Source organism: Ochotona princeps, chromosome 7 (genome assembly GCF_030435755.1).
Source record: "Ochotona princeps isolate mOchPri1 chromosome 7, mOchPri1.hap1, whole genome shotgun sequence".
NCBI lineage: Eukaryota > Metazoa > Chordata > Mammalia > Lagomorpha > Ochotonidae > Ochotona > Ochotona princeps.
The window spans coordinates 83,413,086-83,423,034 of NC_080838.1; the positions used below are offsets into that span (position 1 = coordinate 83,413,086).

General features: G+C 46.8%; 1 pseudogene; it reads right to left on the reverse strand.

The window, feature by feature from the left end:
- Positions 1-281: 281 nt before the first annotated feature.
- Positions 282-9,140, reverse strand: LOC101517332 (protein PALS2-like; annotated as a pseudogene).
- Positions 9,141-9,949: the final 809 nt, after the last annotated feature.

A 9,949-nucleotide genomic window follows, 5' to 3' on the forward strand; every position in this document is an offset into this window, starting at 1 on the left:
GTTGGATTAGCTACAATGCTATTCAGTGAAATCCATCCTTCCTAAGGTTGTACTCCTGTGCTTCCTTGGCAATCCAGCATGCTAACATGATCGATATTGCTGTTGGTAATGGCTAGCCAGAGTTTGCTTACCTTTAGGTGGCGTGGGAGCCAGGCCTAAGCCTGCCCTAGAGTTAAAGATGCAAGCTTGATTTGTTCTGTTGACTTCGAGCTTTGTGTCTATTGCCTGTCAGAACTATGCAGAAATGCAAGTCGTGGCAAGATAATGCTGGCCTGGCACACTCAGATGCTGACCCCCGTCTGCGGAGATGGCAGTAGGCGTCAGGTGAGGTCGCACACGGCCTGATCCTCTGCAACCCCTCTGCTGCCGAATGTGGCCTGAAGGGCCATTTGACACCCACTGCTGCCTCCGACGCTGGACTGGAGTAACAACCGGGTCAAATCCAACCTGGCAAGGAGGGACAATGGAACATGAACGTGACTGATTACCTTTGATTTGGGAAATGGATCTTCATTGCAAGGAGGGCCTGGAAGTCAAGATGGAGTCACTGTGTCCACCCTAAACCAAGCTGATTAAAGCCAAGAGGCGATACAGGAAGGGTTCTTCTGTGTGACTGTTTTTTTTTTTTTGCTTGTGAAAGGAGCGGGAGCAGGACTTGAAAGCAGTTCAGAAGAGAGTTTTGTTTCAAGATAACTGAAAAAGTGGAGATTGATTGAAAAGGAGAGGCTCCCGGCGCAGCTGTGTTTCGTGATAGTGACACAGTCTCCCATGCCAGAGAAGGGATGCAGCTTCCAGCGCAGAGAGTGACCAAGGATGGCAGACGACACTGATTTGAACAGGAAACAAACAACCTATGGGCGTGAGTACAGGGAGATTTGTAGCTATTATGGTGGTAAACTAAGTTAGTACCTCATTAGGGGATTCATACAGGACTTGCATCGATTTCCATCCATTAACACAAATTACTCAAATCAGCATTTTATTGTATTTTCATATGGGGTCATCCACTAGGTGATTAAATTACAACAAAGGGGTCAGTGCTTTGGCTTAATAGGCTAGTCTTCTACCTCCAAGTGTCGGCATCCCATAGGAGTGCTGGTTTGGGTTCCAGCTACTCTACTTCCAATAAAGCTCCCTTCCGGTGGCCTGGGAAAGCAGCAGAGGAAGGCTCAAGTCCTTGGGACCCTGCACCCACGCGGGAGACCGAGAAGAGGCTCCTGGCTCCTGGATGCTCAGCCCCAGTCATTGCAGCCTTTTGGGGAGTGGACCGGTGCCTGGAAGATCTTTCCTCATCCCTCCCCCCAATAAATCTGTATTTCCAATTAAATAAATAAATAAAAAGATTCACTGAGGTGTTTAGGCTGGGCTCTAATCCAAAATGACTGATGATTGTAACAGAAAGAAATGGGTGGGCAGGGGGCGCCCCAAGTGTCACCACCTTTGATGCCAGCATCCCATGTCAGAGGGCCCTTTGGGTCATGGCTGTTCCCTGCTCACCCTGCCCAGGGGGCCGAACAGCAGGTGACCCAAGTGCTTGCCTTCTTGCTGGTAAATGCGCTGTTCCAGGCAGGACTCAGGGGTGGGCCTCAACACGGGATGCAGGCACACACAGCAGGAGCATAATTATTGTGGTGATGCTTTCTTAGTCTAATTTGTTACTTTACTCAAATTTTCTCGAACTCTGTTCACGTCACTTATTAAATTGCTGTGCAGACTGCAATCAGTGGGGTTACTATGAGGACTGGACAGGTGACACACACATTGAGTCCAAATGTATCTTCTGGAATCCAGAGCCAATTGGTGAGATAATTACACTGTTTATATCATAATCATTACTTATACATGAAGTGATTTTTATTGACAGCTGGGAAGTAATCTGTGGTAGGTTTCTCTCTCGCACACACGCATACATGTCCACAAATCTGTGTGTGAGTATGTCATTTGAGCTAATGTAAATAGCAAACAAGTTTTCAAGTGCCACGTTAGTAAAATGTTGGACAGAGCAACTTGATTTCCTCCGAACACCCAGTCGTCCTATGTTTACAAGGCAGCTCTATCCTGGGGGAGTGAGAGAGCGCCACCTTGAGGCTCTTTTCTGCTGCAGCACCCTGCAAGGTAGACACTCGGGGTGCGTGCCATTTATTCTCTTTGGGTCTGGACAGTGTGCACAAAGCTGGCGTCTCATGGTTTCTTTCTCGCCCCTCAGCTGGGCATGCTTAGTTAACCTTGGGCTGTGCAAAGCCTAGGGAAGACCGCAGGAAGTGAGTTACAGCCCATGCATCCACTGGTAAGCAGGCAGTGCCTTTGGCTACTGAAGAATGGTAGTAGCTTAAGAGCAGGTTTCTGTTTGCATGGGTATTGTAAGCACAGACAGGAGGTGTGCAGGAATCTGAGTGCCAGTGGAATATTTCCAGGACTCTGGGAATGTCCATTTAGGCTGTGCAATTACGGAAGACATACACAAACTCTCTTCTGCTTCTCACACCATTTGTGGCTTCCCTGGAAAGGAACTTACTCATTAAGCCTGGCTCTGGCCAGGATGGGCTCTGTGTGTGGTGAGTGAGGACTAGAATCCGACAGCTCAGGAGGGAGGCAGATCTGCTAGCAGGTGCTCGACTCCATCTAGTGGAGCTGGGCACTCAGGGAGGCACAGTCGAGTCTAAGGCTCATGAATGAGCTGGACAGACAAACACCAGTAACGAAGCTGCCTTCCTGCCCTGAAGCTGAGTGACTGGGTACAGACATGAGACACACAGAAAACTCCGAGTGCGGCTGGCCACTGCGGGACTGCCCCCGGAAGCAGCTTGGAGGTCCCTGGCTGGTGTTGCTGCCCGCCTGTCCTTAAGCCTCACCACAGGAGCTGGAGTGTAGTCACACGAGAGGGGTGGCATGTGCTGAACCTGGGTTTTCATGAGACTCATTCGGTTCTGAAGGATGTTAGACGTTACTTGAAAGTTGACTTCCTGTTACAAAGAACAGACCAATGCTTGCATTGAACACATTTTTGCTAGGTAATATCATCCCAGTGGATCCTTCAACACTTGTAATAGTTCTAACACTTGTAATCCCACGTTCATCTAGAGGAATGTTTGAATCTTATTCAGGTTTAAAAGCAGCAAATCATGGCACTGGTTCGCCCTGTGACCGGTCAGTTCAGCTATCTGAAATATTGTGCAAATTTTCAAGTCACCTGCTAGGGGAAAACTTTTGAGGTTACCAAAGAGTTACCGGGTTGTATTGTAGCACGCCTCCCAGGGTGTGGCTCTGTGAGTTCCGTGGGTTCTGTGCAGCTGAGTGCCACAGTGAGAGGCAGAACCAGGTCAGCGCTGAGGGCCAACCGGCTGGAAGTGACGGAATCACCTGTTTATATCCTCACTTCCTTTCCCTGCCAGTTGTTGTCTCAGCCCTCGTTTCTGGACACAAGCAAGTGTTTCTTGGTCTACACTGGAATGTCTGGGTTGTTCTAAGACTTTTCTCTGATGGATGATGGTTTAGGAACCTGTGACCCTCGAAGATGTGCTTGTACACTTCACCAAGGAGGAGTGGGCCCTGCTGAGCACATCGCAAAGAAAGCTCTACAGGGCCGTGCTGCTGGAGACTGCCAGTCATCTGGTGTCCCTCGGTGAGTCCGTCCGGTGTCTGCCTGGGTGTGTGTGCTCGGTCAGTGTCTGCACCAGCTTCTCTGCCTTCTGCCGTCATCTCTGCCTGCTTTCTTCTATCACTTATAGACTCGGAAAGAATTTTCCTTACTTTTTTCTTGTATCTAGTTTATCAGTCCCTTAGAGTAGCATACCGACTAAATTCCATGACATTCTTCCTGGGCAATCTGCAGTGTTGAGTAGACTTGGGAGATCCATTAGTATTTCTGAATATATAAGTAGATGGAAATCTTTTTTGAATGCACTCAATATTTATTTAAAGGGGGAAAAATAAAAAGGGAAGTCAGGATGCTGTTAGTCCTCTGCTGGCTTACTTGCAGGCCCGTGGTCGGTGTGGTCAGGCACCTGTGCCACCGTGCTTTGCAGGAAGCTGGGAAATATTTTCTAAATATTCTGCCCTAGTAACTACCTGAGTGATAAGACTAGAATAGTGAAAATACCAAGACTTCTTTGATTCTTTGTGTTGTATTCTTAAAGATTTTAAATGGATGTATAATCACTTTGCATATTTATGGGGTACAGTGTGGTAATTAGAGATCTACAGAATGTGTGACGATCAAGTCAGCATAATGAACATTTTCATCTCCTTAAGCACTTGTCACTTGCGTTGGGAAACTTCACACTGCTCTCTTCTAGAGCTTTATGAGGGTGGCATCGCTTGCAAAGCACAGTCACCTTCCCGTCCTGGAGGGGGCTCATCATGCAGGCCAGCCACCTGGTACTTGGTGCCCGTTGCACTCCTCTCACTGCTCCCGTTCTACCCTAGTGAGCACGAATGCGTGCTCTGCCACTAAGAGAGCAGGTGTTTGCAGCTGGCACGTGGGTCGGAGCAGGCGGTCCATGCTTGCCTTTCTGTGCCAGGCCTTTAGGACTTCATAGAACGCCCTCCAGTTCCATTCACATTGCCTCAAATGACAGTGTTTCATTCTTACAGCTCTGCTGTCTGTTTAGGTATATCACATTTTCTTTATCCATCCACTCATTGGTAGATGTTTCTATTTCTGTTCTGAACCGTCTTGCAATAAATGTGGATTTAGGTATCTTTTTGATATCTTGGTTTCATTTTCTTCAAATATATTCATAGCTCAGACAGGGTGTGGCTGCCCCATAGAGTTCCACTTTTAGCTTTTTGAAAATATTCATGGCTTTTTAAAAAGATTTGTTTATTTTTATTGGAAAGGCAGATTTTTTACATAGAGAAGAGACAGCGAAAGATCTTCCATCCACTGGTTCACTTCCCAGGTGACTGCACTAGCTGGAGCTGAGCTGAAGCCAGGAGCCAGGAGCTTCTTCCAGGCCTCCCATGTTGGTGCAGGGGCCCAAGGCTTTGAGCCACCCATACTGTTTTCCCAGGTTACAAGCAGGGAGCCGAACGGAAAGTGGAACAGTCAGGACACGAATGGCCCCTAAACGGGATCTTGGTGCTTGAAGGGGGAGGATTAGTGAGGTGAACTGTTGCCGCTGGCCCATCCATGGCGCTTGCCGTGTGGCTCTTCATTTACAGCTGCACCGACAGTTTAGCAGGATCTCTCTTCCTGGCCTTGCCAGCATTGGTGATGTTTTGATGGAGACTCTAACTGGAGTGAGGTGCCGTCTTTCCGTGGTTTCGATTGCCATTGCTCTGGTGACTGGTGATGCCAGGCTAGGGTTTTGCCGAGAATTTTTGCATCTCTGCTCATTTGGAATTTTGTCTGTGTTTTCGTTGTAGCTGTTGTGTTCTTGTCTGGTTTGGGCACTAGGGTAATTCAGGCAACACATACTTAAGTTTAACAAAGTTTCTTCTCTTTCAACTTTTTGGAACGTTTTGAGAATAATTGGTATTCTTCCTTAAGCGTTGGGTAAAATTCAGCGATGAAGCCACCCAGTTCTGTGCTGTTCTTTATCGGTCGGCTTTTACAGGACCAGGCACTCTCTCAAATCTACATCACCTTGCTTCCAATCCCAGAGCTTACTGTCTACCTGTTCTCACTGAGTGTTCAGTGTGTCATTGCCAAGTGGAAACACTAACCTAAGGGTGCAGGGTATTGTTCATTTTCTAATGATGTCGATGAAGGGGAGTAACTCGGACATGTACACATTAGAAAGTTCAGCCATTCGTGCCTGAGATAACGGCCTGTGGCCCTGGACAGGCCTTGGATGTCAGATGTCGCTGGGAGTAGATGGGCTGTCGCACTGCCATTCAGATTCTGCTCCTGTATCAGCAAGGAAGGTGAGGAACCACTGCTCCCTGCCAAGCAGAGGAGTAGCGGGCCTGTCGCTAGTGGAGTGCGGGACCTAAATGACAGCTTTACAAAATGGTTTCAAGTATTCCTTATCACAGTGAAAAATGCTGAGAGCGATGTCAGAGCGAACCATGTGAAAAAGGCAAGGGTCCTGAATCAAAACAGATACAAAGTGCTTCAATACATTTCTTTATGTGATACGAATAGAAAATGATTTATAAAAACTTAGGAAAAATTAAGATACATTATATATCAGTACACCTTCCAACCACATTTGATATGAAAATTGAGAATACTGTATTGTTGTTTCAGTCTACACATGAAAATGCCTGCACATGGCAGAAGGCTTCTCTCTGTGGATGTGTTTTCTTAGCAGAAGGCTGATTGGTTGAGTCAGTGTTTTTCAAGTTTTCTTTTCCGCGGTGAACCTGTCAGTAAACCCAACTGATTCAGAGTCCGTCAAAAGCTTGGTGGTACTTCCTGCGCTCCCCACAGCCTAGTGTATGGCACGTAGGGTCCTCAGCTCAGGGCGGCGATGACACCAAGGAGGGCATGAGTTCAGATGTCCAGGCACTTCTAGTGCTGTGTGTTGCCCAGTTGGACCACCTGAAGGATGGGATCAGTCTTGCTTCCGTCTGAGATCCTGACACAGTTACATGCCTGGCCTCTTTGGCACCTGCCCTGGGCTTTCAGGAAGTAAGTGGCATTGTTGTTCCAAACATGGTGGGATTTAACACTATGAACCTCTTCCTGAAGCTTCTTTGGCCCATGCCTTGGGCCCCTATTGACACTAACGTTTTTCTCCGGAGGAAAGGCAGCCACTTCGTCAAATATCTGGATTTCATGATGATGATCAAATTCTGCATTCTGCTTGTGAGATACTTCATGGTTGTGAGATACTTCATGGTTGTGAGACACTTCATGGTTGTGAGATACTTCACGGTTGTGAGATACTTCATGGTTGTGAGATACTTCATGGTTGTGAGACACTTCATGGTTGTGAGATACTTCATCTTTTTCCTCTTCTCTTCTCTTCTCTTCTCTCTTCTCTTCTCTTCTCTTCTCTTCTCTTCTCTTCTCTTCTCTTCTCTTCTCTTCTCTTCTCTTCTCTTCTTTTTCTACTTGGAGTTCCACAGATGGTCCTGGGCTGTCCCAGTCTCTTCTGACAAACGCCTTCCTCTTCTCTTCCAGGAACTGGCTGGGAATGAGCCCAGCTTCCTCCCTCCTTTACATGGCGAACCTGCCACCAGTTTAGATCTTCTCTGTTTATGATCTGAAGAACTTCTCCTTCGGGAAACTTGAATCTTGCATCTTTGCAGGGTATTAGGTTATCGTTATATGGACTGTAATCAAAATGACGCTTTGTAAACAGCTGCTGCGAGTAATGCTATCTCTGTGACTTGGTACATTTTTAAAGTGATGCTTGCACTAATATTTTTCAGTAATTCTTATAATTCCTTTGGTTGCTTCTGACCTCATGGCCGTAAACTGCTTTGATATTGTCCCCTGCATGAAGCAGACCCTGGGGTCTGTCATTCCTCCATGAAGGATTCGGGCCATTACAAGGGCCTTGTTCTCGCTGTAAATGTTACACCCAGTGGCTCCCCAGCTCTCTTGGGAATTCCTAGGATATGAATAGCATACACAGGTAACAACTGATTATTGATAGAAGAGTTATTCATTTCTGGGCTTGATGGAGGGGAATCATACCACTTTGATGCCACAATGTCATGGACTTTCAAGAGGGACTAGAAGTGTGGCTCTTGGAGTATTCCAGCCAGTTCTGTTACATTTTCGTCCACATTGATGAGGAGAGTGGTATCTCAAGAATTTCACTAACTAATTCCAAATTATTGTCACTGACAGCTTCTAGTTCGAGGTCTTCAAGCCTCTCGTGAGCTTGGCAAGCGAGTCCACACTGGGACTCTCATCACCCCCTTAAGGAGATGAGGTCTGCGTCTTGCGCTCCTGCAAATGACGGCATCTCCGTCAGGCTTTCCAAGACTTCGGCCAAACACGCTGCTCTGCCCCAGCTGCAGGTGCCACCCAGCGGCCCCGTCTAGGAACTCAGGCTGGTCGTTGGGAATGGAGAGGGTGCACTAGTGTCTTTCCAGTACAACTTTTCACTGATGTTCTATGTTTGTTTTTAGTTTTCATCTTGTTTCTGCCTTGGTCTTTATTATTACTTATCTTATGGTAGTTGTGGACTTGCTGATTCTCATCCTGATCTCCTGAGATTGGGCAATAGACTTTTTGCTTTTTAGCGTGCGTGCTGGTAGGATAAGGGTTCTTCTCAGGACTGTTTTTGCTGTATCTTACAGATCTTGATGTGCTTTGCTTTAAGAAAAATTTTAATTCCTTTCATATACATATTTTTAATTGACCCATTAGCCTTCAGGACCACGTGCTTGCCTGGGCTGGTCTTCAGTGTTCCCTTTGCCTTTCCTAAGAAGTGATTAGTTAGCACGAAACTGAAATGCTGCATCCATTTTTCCCTACAAATAGGACATCAACTTAACCAATCAGATGTGATTTCCCAACTGGAGCTAGAAGAAGCCCTGTGGGGCCAGCAAAACAGAGTTTCCCAAGACCACAGTCCTGGTAAGTAGAAGGGATTTGGGCTTCAAAATAGAGCGGGACTTGGTTAGGAAGTTGCTATGTCCTTGGAAATTCCAAGGGAACATCTTTCTTGTTGCATGTAGACATTTGGCACTGCAGGTAAGGTGCCTCTCAGAGTGTCTGCATCGTGTGTGGGAATGCGTGGGTTCCCTCCCCACTCCAGCTCAGCTGGAAGCAGATGGCAGCTGAATACTCGGCTCTCTGCCACCCGCGTTTCAGACTCCAATTGAGTTCCCGCGTCCTGGATTCAGCCCTGCGCTGGTTATTGGGAGAGTCAGCCAGAAGATGGGAGGGATCTGTATCTCTATATTCAAAATATGTAAAATAAAATGAAATATGAGAGAGGACATTGGGACAGGGACAACTTCAGCTTGAGAGAAAAATAGAGACTATGTGCTTATTGGAGTTAGGCTTTCACGTAAGGCCTCTCTGGCCCTCCCCTTCGGAGGCTTCTCCTTAGCTGTCCAACCTCTCGTCTCTACTATATTCATTTCAACCCTGGAATTTGTTCCTAACTGTGATGTCCTGAGATGTGCTTCTAATACCTGCTGTATTCCTTCGTTAGACACACCTGCTCCGTCCAAGTGCCGGTTTCTGGAGCATACACATCAGCTTTGGTGTTTTCCAACATTTTCAACATAATGCTATTATACGTTTTTTTCCCATTTATTTTAGGCAGCAAAAGTGCACTTAAATGGCAAGAAATTAAGCACATGCAAACAACTCATAGTAAGGACACATCCAGCGTTATGCCAGTGGTAAGTTTTACAGGTGTGAACTATGGCAATCCAAAGCAAAGTCTGGCAATGAAGCCAGCTGTCACTCTAGTGCTCGTCACTCTAAAGGTGTGTTAACTGAGATTAAGCACTTTCCAGGTCAAAACATCTGCAGTTTGATTTTAGTGAGAGATGACTGAGGTAAAAGCTGAAATCTGAGATCATCATATTGTATTACTGTGTAAGTGTAATGTTGTGCCCAAGCAAGCCAGTACACAGAAGTGCTAATAAGGCTTGAACGTCTTTGATTGCCAGCTGTGGGTGACCCTAGCCTACCGTACAGCAGGGCTTATAAAGGCAAAAGCCACGACCCAGGGTGCGGTTCAGGAGGACTGAACTAGCACTGGACTCCCTTAGGTGTGAGTAAGTGCTAATTGAAGCTTTCGTTCCTGAGCCGAGTGAGTCCTGTTTTTCTGCCATGCTTGCAGTGCCTAGCCAGGGATTTGGGCGTTTTGGCCAAGCAGGATGCAATGTTCTCAGCGGGGCTACAGTCTCACAGATGCGGCCAGGGAGAGGGGGGCCTCGCCGAAGATGGAGCCTAGCTGCACACGGAGGCCCTCATGGGAAACCTATCATTTCAATGTTATTCAAATGCCTAATGTTTGAAACCTATTGAAGACTTCAAAATTAATCCAATGGCTCTGCAATTGGAATATCAAAAGGGTGAAATAGT